The sequence below is a fragment of the Neofelis nebulosa genome, chromosome 9 (genome assembly GCF_028018385.1).
Source record: "Neofelis nebulosa isolate mNeoNeb1 chromosome 9, mNeoNeb1.pri, whole genome shotgun sequence".
NCBI classification, from domain to species: Eukaryota; Metazoa; Chordata; class Mammalia; order Carnivora; family Felidae; genus Neofelis; species Neofelis nebulosa.
Genome location: NC_080790.1, coordinates 99,004,674 through 99,026,152, shown reverse-complemented (window position 1 = coordinate 99,026,152; position 21,479 = coordinate 99,004,674). Strand labels below are relative to the sequence as shown.

Sequence of the window (21,479 nt, the reverse complement as noted above, 5' to 3'; positions counted from 1 at the left end):
AAGATGGGTTTAGTCTTCGACGTTTATCATGCTTTAAACCAGATGAATCCAGAGATGCTGGTTGTTGCTTTTGAATGATTTTAAAAATAATATCTCTAGTGGAGGATACTGATTTATCCTACAGATTAAAAAATATGTAGGGGCTCCTGGGGGGCTCAGTTGGTTAACAGTCCTTCTCTTGGTTTCAGCTCAGGTCATGATCTCACGGTTTGTGAGTTTGAGCCCTGTGTTGGGCTTTGCTCTGGTAGCACAGAGCCTGCTTGGGATTCTCTCTCCCCTTCTCTCTCTGCCACTCTACTGCTCATGAGTGTGTATTCTCTCTCTCTCTCAAAATAAATAAATAAATATTAAGCAAAGATATAAAATTACAAATATATGTGTGTATATATATGTGTGTGTGTGTGTGTGCGTGTGTGTGTGTGTGTCCTTTCCAATTCTCCAGTCTCTGCTAGCCACTGATCTCCAAAACTAAATTTTCACATGTTACCTTTGCTACTAACATTATCAGATGCTTCTAAACATATGCTAATCTGTGACTCCCTCATGGTTTTTATGCCTAACGTTCTTTTGTGTTGGCATTTTGTCCTCTGGTGATGTGCTCATTGTTAAATTGCAGCAATAGAGATTTAGGGTAGACATTTGGAAGGACTTCCTTACAACAAGTGGTATTAAATGCTGTCAGATCTTCTTAATTCCTTTCTAAAATAAGCCAGAGAAATAAGAAATGAAACCACTTTCTTCTTGGAGTCACCTTGAAAAGTCTGTATTATCCTCCGGTCAGGAATGCCCGTCTGATACCCAAGGGGCAGATGCCCTGTGAGTTCTGGAGGCCCCCCAAGGAGTAATTCCTGACATAAATTTGACAGAACTACTGGGGTCTCGATATGTGCATGGTGGCGGTGGTGATGGCAGTGGTGTGTGTCTGTGAATGTGTTGGTTGGGATGGAGTGGGAGAGGCTGGAGAATAGAGTTGAACAGACAAGAAGGAAAAAAAAGAAATGTGAAAATGGGCTTTTTCAAAATCCAGAAAAGCACGACCGGCGGTGGTCTTAGCAAAGTTATATACTGAAGTGAACTGGGACCTTTGTTGATCGCTGATCTTTGTCTGAGCTAGGCAACTCCCGCCCAGGCAGATCCCTCTCGCGGAAGCAAGTTCCCGTCCTTCAGCGGGAGGCACTCACACATCAGGCTTGTGATATCTGCCCTTGAGCTCTCCCTGACAGCTTCCCTCTCCCCTGGGTCCATCTCACATCCAGTCTCCACCCCACGGTGGTGAATCCATGGCCAAGCATGCCTGGGGGCAAGGCATCATGGGATTCCCTGAACCTAAAAGCCATGTCCATTTCCCAGCTTTAAAGATTAGCCACCACGGGCATCTGTGTTCGGTTATCAACTCCATCATTACTGCTGACGGTACAGCTACTGCCTCTTAGGCTCTGTCCTGGGAGCTTGGGAGGTTAAGAACGCAGCCTCTGAAGTCAGGCTGCCTACGTTCCACTCCTAAACCTCACCCTCTTTATGGCTCATCCCTCAGTAGTCAGATGGGAATCACAGCAGCTCTGACCCCACGGGATTGTTAATGCACCCAAAACACCCAGCACCGTGTGTGGGCAAGCCATCCTTGCACAATAAATATGAGCTGCCATTTCCATAGTACTGCCCCTCTTTTTGCTGCTGTCACACGTTTCCATTCTTGCTTCCATTTGTGTTGTCACTGACCTGAAGGTAGACCAATGTAAGAGAAAAAGCACCAGGCATGCGGAGCAATTCAAGTGTTTTAAAATTATATGGCGTGTGTGTGTGTGTGTGTGTACACGTATACACATGCATACACATCTGTGTTTGTAGCTATGTCTATGTGTATCCGCCTGTGTTTCAATCTCTTTACAAGTGAATGTCTAGGTAAAATAGTACTTCAGCAAGGGCCTGTACACTTTTCTCCAGGTAACAGGCTTGAAAACATATCCTCTACTGGTTTCCTTCCCTCCTGTCTCCTTTCCTTATTGCCCTACTAGAGCTTTCTGAGATCACCTCCAAGGGAAACTACTTATTCTCGAATCCCACGACAGGATCTGATACTAAGAGAATCTGGAGAGCTGGCAACTTATCATTCTTTCCCAGGATTCAAGATAGATACGGAAACCCTGCCTCAGTACAAGAGAGTTACGATTCCAAACTGGCCTCAACTTGAGCGATCACTACCAGAAACAATGGCTCCCTGTCTCCTCCGCCTCCATATTTCCCATATAGTGATGTGCGATGTAGTGATTGTGGTGTGTGATATTGTGATGTGAGAGCGAGGTTCTAAGAACTGAACACAGGAGGACCGTTTCTGTTCCATAAGTAATTCTCAGGTTCCAAGCAGGGCCACTCTTGGCCAACATTACATTCCCGGTCCATCTGGCAAAAGTAATTAAAATTAATTCTAGTATTGGGGCACCTGGGTGGCTCAGTCCATTAAGCATCTGACTCTTGGTTTCGCCTCAGGTCATGGTCTCATAGTTCGTGAGTTTGAGCCCCGCATTGGACTCTGTGTTGACAGTGCAGAGCCTGCTTGGGATTTTCTCTTTCTCTACCTCCCTCTGCCCCCTCTCTGCTCGTGCTGTCTCTCTCTCTCAAAATAAATTTAAAAACTTAAAAAAACATTAATTCTAGTATTTCCAGACTTCTGTGTTTATACATTGATAGTTTTCACCCCCAGAAAACTTTCCTCCCTGGAACATCCTTGTGGACTCTGCAGATAGAGATCCAGTATTCCTCTGGGTGATCCAGAAGCTCCTTCCCTTCTTTTATTTTTTTTTATTTTTTTGAATTTTTTAAATGTTTATTTATTCTTGAGAGAGAGAGAGCATGAGCAAGGACAGGCAGAGAGAGAGGGAGACACAGAATCCAAGGCAGGCTCCAGGCTCTGTCAGCATAGAGCCCGACACGGGGCTCGAACCCACAAACCATGAGATCATGACGTGAGCCAAAGTCAGACGCTTAACCGACTGAACCACCCAGGTGCCCTTGGAAGCTCCTTCCCTTCTAAATGACCCGTCTCTCTTATGTTTCTCACCGGAGTGGACGCAGTTTCTCATAATCTCCTGTTGTGCTGCCCGGCTGATTCTGACCATGTCCATTAGAGCTCTCTTGGCAAACTTGGATTCGGAACATGAGTAACTAAATATTCATTTATTAGAGGTGTTTTTCTTTCCCTAGCAGCAGCCATCTGTTCCTCTCCGCCTCAGTATAATCCCCATTTCTTCCTCCAACATCTTCATTGCTCTTTATTCCTTTTTGTGTTCAGTTGTCAGACATTTCTTGAAATTTGAGAAAGAAGAAGTAACTCAAAATAGAAGGAATAATAAAATACTACCCCAAAATAAAGGAGACACGGGAAGAGCTTTTTAAAATCAAACCATAAACAACGCATGAAAGGTTGGAAAATAACAAAGAAAATGAATTTAAAAAAGAAAGACCTGGATGTAAGAAGGGCAATTAGGAGATGGCTGGAAAGATGAATAATAACCAAACAGCCAGAGGACAGTCTGCAGCAGAGATGAAGGGTATAAATCAGAAGAGAAAAAAAAGTGTTTGCCTGATTCTATTTTACAGACCGTCCTTTAAAACGTGATGTGTCATTCGGATGTGTTTTGATGTGCTAGACCTTTCCAGTGCCCATTCTGGGCTTTGAATGAAACTTAGTTAAAAGACTGGATGCATTTTAAGACCCACCATCCAGGTTACATGCTGATTTACTTGCACACAATGAGCGCCCTGCAGGAGCACAGTTGCAAACGCCAAAGAACACCGAGGACAGAACCCTTGGGTCCCATTTCCATCCGTAATGCGGTACAAGAAGAAAAAAAAAAAAAAAAAAACCCACCGTCTTCAAACTTGCGGTCTCATCTGTTAGCTGCCATTCAGAGGTTCCGCGGGTACCTTGCTTCATGCCAGCCCTTCCGTGAAAGATGAGGGATGTGACTGGCTCCTGATGAACAGGCATTTGAGGTACAAAAGATATTGAAGTTGACTTGTTTGTCATCACGTTTGTCATTCGCCCAGGTCCCATATAGATGGAAAACATTACCAGCCCCTGTTTCAAAGACACAATGCATTCTACATTGTATATGTAATGTCAAGTGGCTATGATTGCAGCGTGGGAGTTGTTTCGGTTTGTTTTGTTTTGACTTAAGTCAGGAAACAATGGATACGTTTGTCATTTTCTATAAACATCATGGCCCCAGACCACTTGTGGCTGGTGGTCTTTCATCTACATGGAGCGTTCCACCCAACAGTCACCATCTGCCAGGGACGCCTACGAATGTCAAAGTTCTACTGGGTTTCTCTGAAGCCTGCCTCTGCTTTCAGCGGCTTTGAATAAGCTACTGGGCCACAATTTACTTCTATTGTCATTTCTTCAGAGAGATAGAGGGAAAGACATCTGCTACTTTAGACAAGAAGCCTATTGGAAGAGCACGCATACAATCAGAACGGCCCAGTGCAAGATCATTCGATTCAGCTGCAATCAGAAAAAAGGAGAGAAAACGGGGCAATGGGGGGGAGCCCTATTTCATCGTGGACAGTGTTCATTTCTGAGCCAGTGTTTGAGGAGGGAGCATGCTGCTACCTTTGTGAGAAAAACATACATTCTGTTTTCTTCAATTAGAGTATAGCCAACCAAGAATCAGTCATTAGTGAAACCCGAAAGAGTCAACTGTAATGGGGGAAACTAATATCTAATCATGAAAATGACATTTTTGTTTTTTGCACGGGCGCCTATATCACACCATTGTAAGTCACTACCAAACTACGCACCTGCAAAAAGTTGCAATCGAAATTTAAAGAAAAAGAAGTTGTATCAAATTAGCTTTCGGTCATCGGGGTGTAGTAGTTTACAAGAAGCATTTATAGGCTCCTGATTTTCTGGGTCAGCAGTTTGAGATGGCTTCCGTTGGGCAGATGATCTGCTTGCCTGGTCTGGGGTCCCTCGTGTGGGTACAGTCAGCTGGGGGCGTAACTGGGAGCCCACTGGTCTCGAATGGCCTCACTCACATGTCCGGTGTTCAGTACTGGCTGTTGGCTAGGAAAGTGAGGGTGACTGGGCCCTGCATCTCCAACAGGATGGCCTGGGTTTATTCACATGGTGGTGGTTCCTACATGTAGCAAAGGAGGGCAAGCAGAATCATTTTTTTTTAATCTCTGCTTTTGGCGCGTGTAGCCCATCGGCCAACACGAGTCACACAGCCAGGCTCATTGTGGGCAGGAAATACTCAAAGGTGAGCACACAGAGAGGTATGAATAAACTGGGGCCATTACTCGATCACAGAAGTCTTCTTAGAAACACTCTTCTCTGTATCTATCAGACTGAAATATGAGAACTTAGAATCATACATTCATGTGACAGAATGGATATTAGATGCCTTCAAGTCCAGAGTCTTCCTTTGATAGTTGAGGCCACGTTTCTGCCAAAGATCACATGACTGCCGGTAACGCATTAACTGTGAAGACATGGGAAAGCCCCTGGAATCGTTTATATAGTAATTTGATTTCGTGTTTAGGATAGGCAAAATTATTTATACTGGACAAAAATAAGAACTCTCCCAGGACTAGAGAGTCTGGAAAATACTTTGGGAGAGAAAAGACAGAGCTTAGGTAGGCAGGTGAATATGTAGATATAATGAGGGGGAAACTAATTAAAAGCCCGAGGGTCATATTTTCCTCATATTTTTTAGATTCCTAAGGTAGTGCTTCTCAAAATTCAATGTGCATATGAATCACCTGGGATCTTGTTAAAATGCCAATTCTCATTCAGGAGGTGGGTTTTGAGACTGCATTTCTAACAAGCTCCCAGGTGAGGCTGATACTGCTGGGACCATAGTGGCAAAGCTCTAGGACTTAGCCTTGTCCATTCAGTGCCTCATCTGTCATCTTTATTCAGCCTCTATGTGCATCTCTCCTCGCTGATATCACCACTCCCCATATTAACATGTCAGAAATCCAACTGCAATGCCCTTCCAGGAAGAATACTCCTAGTGAAAGGGGTGTGTGCCCAGGAGACAGAGGGTTCTCGTCCTTGTTGTTCCCCAAAATAACATAGAATGCATAGAACATATTTTCGGGGTGTGTGGGTGGCTCAGTCAGTTAAGCCTCCGACTCTTGATTTCAACTCAGGTCATGATCTCACAGTTTGCAGGATTGAGCCCCGCGTCCAGCTCTGTACCGACAGTGAGGAGTTTGCTTGGGATTCTCTCTCTCTCTCTCTCTTTCAAAATCAATAAATTAACTTTAAAAAAAAAAAATAATTACTATTTAGAACATACTCTGAAACCTAGATTCATCTCCCAGTCACGCACCTCAGGGATATTCCCTCTGTCCCCACACCTCTTCCTCCTGGAACCACCATTTTCTTTGCGTACCGGTAGTTACCACTCACTGAGGCAGAGGAGGGCTGAATTCTTATGTCCCCACTCCCTATGCAGCCCACTTTGTTTAAGAGGGCTTTGTACCCTGAGAAAGTTCCTCAGGAAGCACCAGGAGGAAGTAGGGAAGTGAGACAGGAAAGGGACTGAAGCCAGTAAAGTGTGTTCTTCAGCCAGTTACCACCGGGGGGGCAACTGGGGCTCAGGCCTGCTGAGCATCTATGGGAGACTATAGAACATGCCCCACGGTTATCCCCACCCGATGGGGAGGGAGTCAGGGTGTTTATACAACCAACTCCCTGTTAGGTAGTGGTCAAGGGTGCCCCCACTAGAATTAATTCTCCAGCACATTTGGCTTCTCTAGACATGGCACTAACATTCGAGAAGGACCTTCAGGTAGAGTCACTGGAGTTTATAGGAGGCAGCTTTAAGCTCATGGAGGAGAATGCAGAAGGAATGTGGGAGAGCCTACAGTCCTTCTGCCTTAACCGTCCTTGAAGAACAAAACAGAAAGTCAGGAATAACTTACATGGATGAAAGCTCTGACCAAAACCAAGGGAAGCACATGAAAGCAAAACATCGTTAAAACAAGCAAACTGTTACAGCATCCAACAATCCTTTTGATTGTTTTTATTTATTTTTTCCCTCTTGAGACTATTTGCTTGGTTTATTCTGTTGTCATTGCCATTGCCTTTATGCAAACTAATAATGTCTTAGCTGCCTCACATACATGGTTGGCTTTCCATGTAATCTACCCAAGTCACTCAACGGGAAAGCAAACTAATGCTTTCCATTAGGAAGCAATAGTAGATCTGGACTTCCTTGTGTCCGACATCTACCTAAACTGTGACCTTGGCCAAGGTATTCTCTCCAAGCTTCAGCTTCCTTGTCTGTGAAAAAGGAATAGCAATTCGGACTGCACAGGACTGTGGTTAAGGATTGAATAGAAGGCAGAATGTGAAGCAGCTGATATATGAGAGGCACTCAGATGTCCTCCTCCTCCCTCACTGTCTAATACCCTCCCTGCTGAAGGCTAAATTCTATTCTATTCCATCAGTTTGTATTTAAGTCCGTGCATATGCAAAAAAAAATCTATCTTAGATTACAAAGGAAGAATAGAGCTAATAAAACACAGTTCTTTCCTTCCAGTCGCTTTCTGCTTTGGAGAAAGGCAGACATATCAGGAAGTAGCTCTAATAAAATCAGGTAGTGATAAGTATCCTGTTCGATATAAAGACTGCTACGCTTTGATCTAAAGGGAGAGAGGAATTATTCTCTATGTTCCCGTAATTTACATAACAGTAGTTGGTTCCATAATTCACACTCAATTGCTAGAGTCTGCGAAATTCTTAGCAATTGCCACGTTCAACGGAATTGTATTACACACTAAAAAACCTTTGACTAACCTGTGATTGATTCCAACATTCCAAAGACGATGAGGAAGAGTCGAAAACCATTTAGAAAGTGCTGACTTGTATTAGGCACAGATTTATTCAGATAAAACAGCGAGACAGAAGGTTTTTGAAGTGAGATTAATTTGTCAATGGGGCATAATAAAAGAAAGATAATAAAAATTATTGCTTAAGCTCTGAAAATCCTTTCTCTTGCGATGAGATTGGGTTATAAGAAAAAACTAACAGGTATGGAACACCTCTAAATGCTAGGTATTATGATAGAGTCTTCATTTATCATGTTATTTGATCCTGTGGATTCCACAAAGAACAACAGAGAAAACTGTTGATCAGGCAGGCCTACGTTTGCTAGACTTACTGCAGTAAGGAAGAACACTACCTTGATAGTGAATGATTTTAGGGGTGACTTAGGTGATTTTTAGGTGGATCTTACAAGACCTAGAATTTGTTGGGGTTGGGCAAAATTTGTCACTTTATTATTACTTATTTTGGGTTGGTGAACACATAGAGGTAAGGACTTTGAAGGGAGTCTTGATGAGTAAGCTGTTTAGTGGGTGTTATGAGATAAACCGTGCCCCCTCAAAATTCGTATGTTGAAGCTCTGAACGCCAGTATCTTGAAAGAGACTGTATGTAAAGATAGGGTCTCTAAAGAGGTAGTAGAGGTTAAAGGTTAAAGGTTAAAGGTTAGAGTGGACCTTAATCCAATATGCCTGGTGTTCTGAAAGGAAGAGATTAGGACACAGATATGCACAGAGGGAAGACCACACGAAGACAGGAGAAGATGGTGAACTACAAGCCAAGAAGAGGGGCTTCAGAAGAAATCACACCCGCCAACATCTTGGCCTTGGACTTCTGGCCTTGAGAGCTTTGAGAAAATAAATTTCTGCTATTTAGGCCATCCAGTCTGTGGCACTTCGTTATGGCATCCCAAGCAAACGAATGCTGTTGGTGCACAGTCTTCTGTTCTGGAATCAGGTTCTAGAATCCTGTTCTAACCTCCAGGAATGGGAGGTTAAGTAACACGCTCAAGGTTACAGAGCTATGAAGATGAGCCAAGATTCTCTCTCCTGCAGAGCTTGGGCTTTCCTGTAAAGCAGAAATGAGTTATAATAGGGACCAAAAAGAAAGTAACTGGGGTTTGTTATTCCTTGAATCAACTGGTCGGTTTTCCACGGGGCACCCATTGTCGTTTGTTTCTATAGCCTTCAACCTAGGATAGCATTTTGCACCTTGCGAGCAGTAAGGACCAGATGGTGTGTTTTTCCGGGTGAGTGTACATGCCTGTGTCCCTCCCCCACCTACCTCAACATCCCCTCAGCTTTAACCTTTTCTAAGTGCAGAGATTCTGAGACTTCCAACTGCCAATATCTGCAACTCTTCACCTGGGCTGATTCCGTGATCACTGGAGCCCTTGCTCGGGGCTGATGGGAAGTTCTGGACAGTGAATACCCCCTTCCCCAGAGCAGCCATCAGTTAATGACTGATGGGAAAGATGGATAAATAGCTCTGAGACATGTTCTATACTATTCCCACAGCTCCCCAGATGAACTGACCCCGGTTTCCCACAGTAGTAACCAGCTGATAACTCACCTTTTATGGCTGCCTCCCCCCTCCCCCACTGGTGCTTACGGAGATCTCCTCCCAAAATAAGATGTCTGCACTCAGCTCCTTGTCTTAGGATCTTCGGCTAGAAGAATTCAGTCGGAGACACCAGGCTATAAGTACTGGCTCTCATCTGACAGTCTCCTCTCTTGCCTCAAACTTCTTTATGGGCCTCTAGTTCTCTTAGGCTAAAGGTCATGATTTTTAATCTGGCCTGGAAGACGTGGCATGATCTGGCACCAACCCATCTGTTCTTGTCAGGGTTCTTGGCTTTACCAATAGAAATCATCTGAGTACCCAAATCAGAAAAGCAATTCATTAGAAAGCCCTCTCTTACAGAACCAGACTGATTCAGAGTTAAGGTAATCTCTGTAAGACACCCCAACAGATGCCATCGTACCTTGGTCCTGGTCACTCTCTGCTGCCAGATTCCAGTGTCTGGACCCCACCAGCTAATGCTCAGCTACCAGCAACTTCCATGGGAGAGTCCCTAACCAGCATGTGTCTTCTTGGCCCAATCTCAAGTTACAGCCTGAGAGAGAGTATTAGGCCTGGCATGCTTTTTTTAAATTATTGTTTTGCGTTTATTTATTTTTGAGAGAGAGAGAGAGTGCGCGCAAGCAAGTGGGGGAGGGGCAGAGAGAAGGCGACACAGAGTCCAAAACAGGCTCCAGGCTGTCAGCACAGAGCCCAACACGGGGCTCGAACCCACAAACTGCGAGATCATGACCTGAACTGCAGTTGGACGCTTAACCGACGGAACCACCCAGGTGCCCTAGGCCTGACGTGCTTAAAAGCATGCTACAGGATGTGAGGAGAGGACTCTCTTCCCTACTTCAGTATCTACCATGGAAAGGGACACATTGCCAAATAACCAGGGTGTTTAAATGGGCCAGCCCCCTGCTGCCTCACAGGCCCCTCCTTATCCTGATATCCAGCCCTATCGGGCTTGATGCGGCTCCAGGAAGCCTCCGCGCTTCCTGCTGCTGTGAAGTGAGCTGTTCTCTGCACAGAATGCTCCCCTCTTCGGAATTCAGGTCAGCCTTCCTTGGGGAAGCTTTTCCTGAGAACACAAACAGGTCAGATCCCTCACAACAGCTTTCCTTTCAGAAATGCATTCCCCTTGTAATTGCATTTTTACTCACATCCTGTCCATGAGGCCAGCTCCCCGGGGGCCGGGGTTTTGCCCACTATTGCTCTCTCCTATACAATCAGCAGTGGGCAGAAGTCTCCACACATCTTAGGCACCTAATAATTAGCTGTTGAAGGAATGAATGAGCTCATTCTTAAGCGGCTCCATTTAGATTTTACCCAGATCACAGGTTGCCAATCAGCTGAAGACATTGTCCATTTGGCTCAGAGAGGAGACAACTCGGATTTTCAATGAGACACCTATCCTCTCATGACAGACACTAGAATAACCCAATGAGGCACGTGGGCCTCTTAATTACATGTTCCCAAAGAAAAAAAAAATTTTTAACTAATTGTTTAAAAAAGTTTCTAAGTCTTAAGTGTATTCAGCCCTAGGGTATGTATCAGTTAACTATTGTTGCGTAACAAATGTCTCCACAGCTCAGAGGCCAAAAAATAACAGTCATCGAATATTGTCCGTTCATCTTTGAGTTGGCTGGATGTGAGCTGACCTAAGCCCAGCTCAGCTGAAGGTAGCTCGACCCTTGTAACTCTCATCCTTCTCCTGACACCAGTGGGCTAGTCCAGCCATGTCCTTTTCGTGGCCATGACAAAAGCAGAGGTCAGTGAAATCACAGGGGTCCTTGTAAGCCCGAGGCTCAGTTGTGGCTCACTGTCAGTTCTCCCACAAGCCATTGGCCAGCACAAGCCAGATGAGCAAACACAAAGCCAAGAGGTACAGAAGTACACGATGAGGCCACAGCAAGGGTATGGAGACAGGCACGGCTGAAAACTCAAGACCGCCAATGAATCAACCACGAGATTCGAGGTCAAGTAAATGACGAAATGCATTTAGAAAAGCAAATGGCCAAATGGCAATCATATCCTCAATCAGTGTGTGGGTTTAAATTCCTTCCAAAAGCAGTACCCCTCAACACTGTCAAGGTATGAAAAGCAAGAAAAGCCTGAAAATTGTCACAGTCAAGATGAATAAGGAAACATGACAAAAAAGTAAAATGTAATTTGGAATTCTAGATGGGATAATGGGACAGGAAAAAAAAAAGCACATTAAGTAAAATCTAAGAAAACCTGACTAAAATATGGGCTTCAGTTAATAATAATGTTTGGTTGTGAGAAATGTACCATGCTAATATTAGATGTTAATGATAGGGAAACTGAGTATGAGGTATATGGGAACTCTCTGTACTTCCAACTTTTCTGTGTATCTAAAACTATTCTAAAATTAAAAGTTTCCTTAAACAAAAAAGCAGTCAAAGATGGAGTACGGTTTATGATAGCAAGAATGACTCCTTGTCAAGATTCATCAAGTACTGAAACGGATTACTGTCTTCCAAATGTCAGAGCTACTGCCTGGGGGAAGCCCCTTGTCTGAGACTCTGGGACCGGCGATATACTCACCTGAGACATATACTCAGGGAGGGGTGGGATGTTTGTGGAGAGGGCTCTTGTCCCAGTCACCTGTCAGTCAGGAGAAAACAGCTGCCCACTGGCACCCCTGAGGGATGTGGAGCTGCCCACCCCAGTCCCCAAGCACCTCCCTTTGGGCTCCTCCCAGCCTCAGGCCACCACAGTCTTATTCCTCACAGCACCTCTGCCCTCCACTCCCCTTCTCTTTCTTCCGTTTCTTCACCTGCACATCAGTCAGACTAGGTCAACACCAAACCCAACACCCAACCTCCGTGGTTTGGGAGTAATACGATTGGAAACAAGCTAACTGAAAACTCCACGGCGACAGTGGGATCGAGGAAGTCCATTTCAATTTCATGTATTCTTCAAGATCTCATTTAAATCCCACTGCCTTCCAAGAAGGCCTCCTCGACTGCTACCGCCTTCAGCAAAGACACTTTCTCAGGACGCAAGAAGCCCTTATACCATCTAACAATATAGCTTTTCTTAGAGCGTCTCAGCCTAATGAATTGTAAGTCCTCCAAAGGCAGGGACCAACCTGAATATATCCTGTATCCTCCAAAGATTTAACAAAATGTTAGGTCTCGTGCCCCCACCTCCACCCTGCCAAATACCCAAGGAAGGACCAATGCTGTGCACCCCAAGGGGCAGAGCCAGCTGTCTGAGGTTGCACGCTGCTCACTGGAGTCGCTGGCTGCCATGGCAACGTGGCATCCCTCAAGTAGACCATGCTCCATGGAGTTTTGGAACAGCTGCTGCTGCTGGTCTCCACCAGTGCCATTTCCACTTCCCTGAATTTTATATTGGCTGGGATAATAACACAAATTAAGGTGTTTGCTGGTTTCTATTACCATTTCTTGAGTAAATCGGTTTTTCCGTATTAATGCATGAGAAAGAGATTGTCGGCAAACATACCATTTATTTCACTTTAAATGCTCAGTCATGTTTTTCTAATACAATTCAGTGCTTCCAAATTTATTTATTGCCGCCTCAACAGATCCAAGTAAATCATGCTTTGATACAGGCACACTATACCCGTGTTGAAAAGAGATTTGTTAACAGGCTGCATTTGTTGAGTCGTAAGTCTGACTCTACTCCTGAAGCCATTCTACTGATGGATCACACACCGAACTCAACCAAAGATTTCTTACTTCAGCCTTTCAGGAGTTCTGGTTCTACCTGGGGTGGCAGGAAAATGGAAAAACAAAGGTGACAAAATGGAACGGAAGCTCACCAGCCGTTCTCTAAAATTAAATTTCCAAACGGCGCTTATGAAGCATTGCTAAATTTAGGTTTTGTTACAAATTGGAAATATAATTAGATTGCTTTTTTTTCTCTGACCTATCCCAGAGGAGTTGTTAGAGTTTGGGAGTTTATGAGTATGTTTTCTACAATAAAGCTTCTTCCCTATGTATGTGTATTTATATATATACATACACACATAAATCTACATATATGTGTATACATACATATATATTTACATAAATTATGTGATAATATTTATAATTGTATATGATTTTATGCATGATTGTATTATATATAAAATAATATATCACTGTATATAATATTTTGTGTTATATGTAATTATATAGTAATTTAAACATACAGCTATATAATTTAATATGTGCGATATATTCATATGTGTAATGTATGTAATATATTAAATTACACAATGTATATATTACACATACTTTAAATATACACAGTATACATAATTTGATATATAATACATATATTGTAGTAGCAGGGACATCTGTTAACAAGATAATTAACCCTGGCTTTAAATGTCAGACAACACACGTGTTTTATTTGGAGAAAAGAGATGATGCAGAAGGGAAAGGGAAGAGGAGGGAAGGGGAAGGTGAGTTCAAAGCTGGAAAAGATTTTGGAGATTATTTTTGAGACCGACACTCTGTTTTACTGGCCCGGAAGATGGCATCCAAAAGGGACATTGATTCGCCCAACGTCACACATCCAATCTATGGTTGAGCTGTGAGTAAAATGATGACACTGAAGCAAAACCACGTGGCTTTCTGCTCCCATGGTGCAAAGTCATGTAGTAACACTCAAAGACTCTAGGGTACACACCTAATGTCACTCATCAAAGCTTTGCAGGAAGCCAGCAAGCAGAGCTGCTGAGACACCCTTTGGGCTGCCCTCCCCACCCACAGCCAGGCTAGTCTCCAGGACCCCGGTTGCTACTTTGTCCTCCATCCAGATCCATTAGCAGGTGGAGAATCGTGGGCTGGCTTTTTAATTAAAGATAATAAAGAAGGACTAAACACAGTGTTGACTAGAAGCAAACCATTATTCTTCCTTAATCACTTAGGCCAAGCAATTTATCTTTGTAGTTGGCAAACTCTCAAAAGGAATAAATCAATGCTAAATCTGAAATTCAATGACTCAGAGGTTTTTGGAGAAAAATAAACCTCCCAAGGCATCACAAAAAGGCAAGGGCCAAGACGACATTTGGGATGTTTTGTTAAGTTGCTATGTTCTACCAGTGGAAAGAGAATTATCATAAGTATTGTTCATAATATATGAGTTAACCCCAAAATACCTTAAAATAAAATATATGAGTTAACCCCAAAATACCTTAACTTCTTTATAAGTCACCTTTTTCATTTCTTGATGTTGGCCTCATAAATATGCCCCCAGTTATTCAAAAGCAAGTTCATTTTATATATAGGGTTCTGCTGGTAAAATAAGATACACTCTGTTACATTACACAAAGGCTACCTGAGTGTTTCTCTGTATGCTTTATCTAATATTTAATATTATAGAGATTTAAAACACCAGGTACTTACAGCCAAGTGCAGTGATGTTCCAAAATAGATGATTATCAAATTTAAACAACTAGCATGTACACAACTTTACAATTGACAAGGCATGATTGCAAATATTAATACATTTTTTAAATCTTATCCCAGATTCCTAAAGCGCACAGAAATAATGCACAAATATATGCTTATTGTAGAAAATTCAAGAAATATATATATATATATATATATATATATATATATATATATATCCCCTACTCTGTCAAGCCCCTTATTCTCTTCCATCTCCCAGAGGTGACCATTATCATTAGTTTGGTATCTATTCTTCTAGAACAGTGCTGTCCAATAGAATGTGAGCCATAAATGGCTATAAAATATAAAATACCCACATTGTTAAAAAGGAAAAGAGGGGCACCTGCGTGGCTCAGTCAGTTAAGCAAAGATCAAGAAAACTGATAAACCTTTAGCCACGCTCATCAAAAAGAGAAAAAGAAAAAAAAAGAAAAAAAAAGGCGGGGGGGGGGGTGTACTCAAACAATACCAGAAATGAAAGAGGAGAAATAATGCCCAATACCACAGAGTTACAGAGGATTATTAGAGAATATCTGAAATATTCTGAAACATATCTAAAATTACATGCCAACAGGGGCGCCTGGGTGGTTCAGTCAGTTGAGCATCCAACTTCAGCTCAGGTCACGACCTCATGGTGCATGGTTGAAGCCCTGCAAAGGGCTCTGGGCTGACAGCTCGGAGCCTGGAGCCTGCTTCAGATTCTCTGCACCCCCCCCCCCCGCCCCTCCCTCAGTCATGCTCTGTCTCTCTCTTTCTCTTTTTCTCAAGAACAAAAATAAACATTTAAAAAAAGCTAAAGAAAAAGTGAAAATAATTTTAATAATAATATCTTTTATATAACCCAACATATCCCAAATATTATCATTTCAATATGCAATCAATATAAAATTGCAGTGAGATAGTTTACATTCTCTTCTGTACTGTCTTCAAAATCCACTGTGTACTTTATACTTACAGCATGCCTTAATTCAGACTGAGCACATTTCAAGTGCTCAGTAGACACATGGGGCAATGGTTACCTATTTGACAAGGCCGCTCTAGATATTTCCTTCTATAGACATTGAGCGTATGGTGTGTGTGGAGATGGGTGAGAGAGAGACTGTAAAAGCGTACATCAGTTAAGGGCTCTTTTGCTGCTAGTAACAGAACTAACAATAGCCTAAATAACAAAGGCCCTAAATGAGCCATGTCACACAAAATCTGGATTGCCAAGGCTGCCGATTCCAGGGCTGGACCAACAGCTAACAATCCAGGTTCCAGGTTGGTGTCTCTGTAATGCTCTCAGCCCTTCCATGCTGCAAGATGGCTGCTACCGGTCCAGAGAGCACATCATTGTACATCAGCCTACAACGACAGGAAGCAGAGAGATGGCTTCAAAAGTGAGAAGGGGCTCTTCTGGTATTTGTGGAGGGGAAAAGATGTTTCTCAGATGCCCCTCACTGGCCAGAACAGGTCACAAGTCCTTCCCTAGTAACAGGGAAGATGGGTAAACATCTACTGTATTTTTATCTCCACAGTGAGAAGAAGCAGGAAATGGAAAATAGGGTCAAGAATGGGTCATAAGAACCCAAAGACCATGTAAAGATCTAGAATGGAATTCCTGGCTCAAACAGGATGCTCACTTTAGAGTAAGATGGACTCTTCAAGCCCATACTCCATGTGGGCTTTGCCAATTTACACTTCCTCCAAAACTATTAAAAAAAAAAAAAAATACATCTTACACCAGCAGCAGCAGCACTGGCATGACCAGATTCTCAAATAACCCTGTATGGTTTATGCTTTTATGAGCATCACCTTCATTTTACCCAGAAGTTCAATGGCTTTCCCAGGCCATCACCAAGAGGCTGAGCCATGAGCCACCCCTTAAATCCAGGTCTTCTGTTGAGAAACCCACTGCTGCTTCTATTCTCAGCTGTGATCTGCCTGATACATAAAGAATGGTTTGTGAAAACTGAACGTACAATTAAAGAATGTCAATCTGACTTCTGTGACCAGTTTGAAAACCCAATGTAAGAGTCCGTCCCCTCCCAGCAGAGTCTCTGGTATTTGTGAAAACCCCTGTATATGCCATCCTTGTCTGAGCATCAGACAAACAGATCTTGGGGACACTGAGTGATCTGTCTACTGTGATCTACTCAGAATAGCTTTTATTCTTGAAGAGAAGATAAAAATCTCAAAGTGCTTTTATGCCCGTGATGTGATGCAGGAAAAAAAGAAAAGGAAAAAAACCTACGAGGTTGGTAGAAGTGTCCAAATCTATCAGATATATGGTCACAGAGACTCAGAGAAATAAAGTGATCAAGTCAAGATCAAAGGTGTAATCCAGGACCCAGGTCTTAGGTGTTAGGACATAGAAGAAAGGAATACTAGACATCAGGGAAGCATTCAATGTCTCCTATATCAAAAACTTCCCAATGGTCTAGGCACTGGGTGTAATAATAGTTACAGTTCACACCTTTAAGAGCATTTATTACATGCTAAGCACTGTTCTGAACCTTTTGCACTTGTTAATTTATTTAATCTTCACAATAGTCCTGTAAGGTTGTGCATGTCAGCTATTTCTGCATAACAAACTTGCAGGGGTCTACAATAGACACTTAGCTCTCATAAACATATATATGGTTTGTCTATAGTTCAGTTGAACTAGGGTAGGCTCAGCCAGTCCTGGCTCAAAGCCTGGCTTTGAGAGAACCTGGCTTTCAAAGACCGGGTTCAAGTTTGTTCTTGAATAATAATTATCTTATTAAATTATTTTTGGCCAGTGGATTTTTCGACAGAAGTCAGAAGTTCCCAAAGGGAAAACAGAAACAAAGGAAGCCGTTGAGGCCTACGCTTTCTAAAGCCCCCATACTTACACGCACATTCTGTTAGCCAAAGCAAGTCGTATGAGCAAGTTCAAAGTCACTTGGGAGGCAAGCATGCTCCCCGACAATGGTGGCCAACAGGCAGACGATAACTACCTGTTGAACAATAACGTGATCTACCATCAGTGAATTCTGTTATGCCTCTTTTATAAATGAGGAAACTGAGACACAGAGGGTAAGAAGCTCTTCTGAAGTGACACAGCTATAAAATACTAGAGTTGAGATGTAGAGATTCAAAGATGAATAAAATTCAGTTCTGTCTGGGACATGGTTCCCTGACTTAATACTTGAATTCACATGACATAGCCAAAAAACATTTTTTAGATACTATAGCAATTTCCAACTTTGCTTCACCTTTCAGATCATCGCCACATGCGCAAGCACTTCTGAGGAACACAAATGACATCTGAATTAAAAATTGCACACTCCAGGGGCCTCACACACAGACAGAACTTTCTCGATACTCCTGAGTGTGAACTGGAGTCATTCCAGTGTCTTGGTAGAAACGAGAGGCCTCCAACGAGTAGAGAAATATCCCCCTATCCATCTTCTTCACAGGGTCCAATGGAATTTAGACTAGGGCATCGGATTTGATAAGTAGGAGGTCATTGATTAAGTCATCATATGAAATTCCCAGATGAAACTTCATCTGGCTGGCATACCTTACCTTAGAGTGGTAGTTCTCACACTGGCCCCCTGGACCAGAAACACCAGCATTACTTGGGAACTTGCCAGACATAAACATTTTCAGGCCCCGCCCCAGACCTACTGAATCAGAATTTGTGGGGGGGAGGGGGGAACCTGGTAGTCCATGTTTCAACAAGCTTTCCAGAGGTTTCTGATGCTGCTTCTAAAATTTAAGAACCTAAGGATCTCTGCGAACACAAAGAAACACAGCTGTGTACAGCGTTCATGATCACTGACCTGCTGAAAGGTTGATTGTTTTTTGCCATAGCCTCCCCGTGCTTGGTTCTGTGAACTGTGCCTTTATCTTACTGTCAAAACAATGGTTGGGTTTGACTGTGGTCTGTTTAGTCACTGTCCTCACTGTCCTACAAAGAAGACCCCGTCTTATATTATCTTTGGCTCTGGTTTCTCTGGAGATGGAACATTTGCAATATTTTCCCCTTTGAAAGGTATATAAATCATCCTGGATTGAATCCTGAACCTTTCTTATTTTTTTGCCACAGAGAACATTAGTGGAGCAAGTGACGAAATTTGACCAAGGTGTGGAGATCGGATAATAGTATTGTATCAGTGTTAATTTCCTTATTTTCACTATTGAACTGTGGTTATGTAAGAAAATGTGGTTGTTTTACGAAACACATATGGTCATATTTGAACTTATGGGAGCATACTATTGGAAGCTCACTCTCTGGCAATTCAGAAAAAAGTGTGTGTGTGTGTGTGTGTGTGGAGAGAGAGAGAGGGAATGATAAGGCAAATGGGGTAAAATGTTAGTATTTGGAAAATGTGAGTGAAGAATATGTAGGGATTCTATGCACTGTTTTTCCAACTTTTTGGTATTATTTCAAAATTAGAAGTTGAAAAGGGGAAATAGAGCCACCATAATGTATGCTCCATGTTTATGGAACTGATTCCACAGAAACTCATGTTTCACATTCATTCATGTTTTGTCATATCACTCTCATCACTCTGGGGTGTCCGGATGTTGGAGATGCCTATGGAGATAGGGTGGGTACCAGGGGTGAGGAGAGCAGGAATACTGTGGTTGTCACAGCTGGAAATGCCATGGTCCCCTCTGAATTTCTAGGGGATTTATTACCTGTAATGCTTATTTGACATATTTAGAAGTGGCCAAACAGCCAGGGTTCAAATCCTGCCTCATGTACTTTCAGACAAGCCCCCACGTCGAGGTATCTGTAAGATAGGGTTGATGATAACCATAGGGATTAAATAATTGGAGCATGCTGAGAACCGTGCAGAGCACATGGTCAGTTATTCAGTAAATGTTTACTGTTGTTATTATATCCATGCCTGTCTTCATTATAAGTCACTTCATGTTTATGGCTGCAAGTGCAGATAGTTGTGTGTCCATGGTAAGCTCCCAGGGTGTGGACTTTCATCTGGGTCTCTCTCACTTTACACCTTATAAAACAGAAACCCGGAGAAGTTCAATAACTTGCCAGAGGCAACCTAACTTGTCACAATTACTTACCAATTCAAGCAAGACATTTGTGCCTGAAATTATTTCTGCCAGCACACTCTCAAGGTTAGGGCTTTGGAAGAGCAGCCACACAGGCACTCTTTGGTTTTCCAGAGGTTTTAAGTGAAAAACAGCTTCACCTTGGAGCGACTGGGTGGCTCAGTTGGTTAAACATCTGACTTCGGCTCAGGTCATGATCTCATGGTTCGTGAGTTCAAGCCCTGCATCTGATGAGCCCGAGCCGTGCTCTGGGCTCCACACTCTCTCTCCCTCACGCTCTGCCCCTCGCTCACTCGAGCTCTCTCTCTCTCTCAAAAATAGAATAGAATAGAATAGAATAGAATAGAATAGAATAGAATAGAATAAAGTAAAATAAAATAAATAACAACAGCTTTACCTTTGGGTACCCTGCACCTCCAAAAGTGAGAATAAATACTCTCGCCTGAGTCATCAGAGTGAGAAAGTGCCAGGTGCCACAGGAGCCCTGAACTGTCATTCATTTTTTAAGGGTTAGGTATTTTGTGAACAATGGAAAAGAACACAGTACGATGAGAGTCAGAAAACTGTAGGTTTAAACTTACCCACTAACTTGGGCAAGTCACTTAACTTCCGTAAGCTCCAATTTCTGCCTCCACGAGGTGAGGGTAGCAGCACACCTCTCCCAATGTGGGGAGCAAAAATCAGATGAGATGCCCACTGGGGGGAAGGTAGTCTAGGGCCCTGGGGGTCAATGACTGTTGGTTCTCTGCTCAAAAAAAAAAAAAAAAAAGATGGCCGCCTTTTTGGCAGAGGAGCTGATGGTAAAGATTGAGCTACTGAGGACAAATAGAAAGGGGTGGTGGGACATCACTAGTGCCAGTGGGGCACTACCTAGTAGGAAAGCTTCCAAGGGTTCCACCCTGTGAGAAGGAGAGAGGAACTTTTAGATCTTCACACCAATAGAATCTTCAAGGAAGTGTCTAAAATAGTGAGATTTCTATCTTTGTTCACACATTTTCTGTGGCGGTGGGCTTCCCCTGCAATTAACTGGCTAATTGGAAAGGCAGTATGCTACAGAGTCAAAGACATTAGTTTCAGACTGGGACAAATCTGGCATTAAACTGGCAACCTTGAGGGGTGCCTGGGTGTTTCGGTCGGTTAAGCATCCAACTTCAGCTCAGGTCTTCATCTCCTGGCTTGTGAGTTGGAGCCCCACATCAGCGCAGAGCCCACTTCAGATCCTCTGTCCCCCTCTTTCTCTCTGCCCCTCCTCTGCCCCCTCTTCCCCTCTGCTCTACTGGTTCTCTCTCTCTCTTTCTCTCTCTCTCAAAATAAATAATAATAATAATAATAATAATAATAATAAACCCCTCCTCTGTCCCCCTCTTCCCCTCTGCCTCACTGGTTCTTTTTCTGTCTCTCTCAAAATAAATAATAAGAAATAAACTTAGAAGAAACTGGCAACTTTGAAATTGTATGACTTTAGGCACGTTACTCGAGCCTTGTGAGATTTGGTTTCTTCACTCATAAAAGGGTTCAGCAGTTCCCACTTGGGGTCTCATGTGGTCGCTGTCAGATGGGCCACTCACATGGCTACAGGCTGGGGGCCCAGCAGAAAACGTTGACCAGAGCACTCTC

The 21,479-nt window shown here is 43.1% G+C and overlaps 1 protein-coding gene and 1 long non-coding RNA gene across 2 annotated transcripts in view; one reads left to right on the top strand and one right to left on the bottom strand.

The window, feature by feature from the left end:
- Positions 1-21,479, top strand: part of PCSK2 (proprotein convertase subtilisin/kexin type 2) — a 275,251-nt gene that overhangs the window by 103,128 nt on the left and 150,644 nt on the right. The window lies entirely within an intron of this gene.
- Positions 12,879-14,975, bottom strand: LOC131485387 (uncharacterized). The gene is made up of 2 exons (XR_009248800.1): positions 14,575-14,975; positions 12,879-13,158 (listed from the first exon to the last, which is right to left on the bottom strand). It is a non-coding gene; the product is annotated as an uncharacterized LOC131485387 (long non-coding RNA).